The sequence below is a fragment of the Aspergillus uvarum genome (assembly GCF_003184745.1).
Source record: "Aspergillus uvarum CBS 121591 unplaced genomic scaffold BO82scaffold_94, whole genome shotgun sequence".
Lineage (NCBI taxonomy): Eukaryota > Fungi > Ascomycota > Eurotiomycetes > Eurotiales > Aspergillaceae > Aspergillus > Aspergillus uvarum.
In genome coordinates this window covers 21,549-22,212 of record NW_020291391.1, presented here as the reverse complement: position 1 = coordinate 22,212, position 664 = coordinate 21,549, and positions in this window count along the sequence as shown.

The following is a 664-nucleotide window of genomic DNA, read 5'->3' as shown; positions in this document are numbered from 1 at the left end:
AATAAAATAAAAGTTGAATTCTTTTTTTTATTTACTCTACAAAGATTAATAGTAATATATTTTTTAAAATTGGCTATTTATAATTTTTTATATTATAAAAACTAGATATAATAAAAATATATAGCTAATAGGATAAAAAATTTTATATATAGTATAAAGAAATTAAATATTTTATTTATAATATTTTAATCAGCTCTAGAAATATAATATATATACAGTTTAAATATATAGTTTTTTTTATTTTTCTTTAAAGTAATATAAACCTAATACTTTTTTAAAATATTAGTAATAATAATATTTAAACTGTTAGATAATATATATATATATTATATAATATAAGTATTCTTTTAAGTATTTTTTATATTAGGATTTTTAATATATATAATAATATTATTTATTAAAATATTTATTAATTTGTTTAACTGCTTAATAATATATAAAAATACTTAAATTAAGTCTTTAAAAAATAGAGGAACAGCTGGCAGTAAGATAAAAAATATAATAATTAATAATATATTAAAAGATATATTTTTAAAAGTATTTAAAAGCAGAGATTTAGTATCTGAAAAAGTACTAATATTTTAAAAAGATTAATAAAAATCTTTTATTTAAAAAAATATTATATGGTTTGTTTATACTAAGATCTGTAGTATATATTAAAATA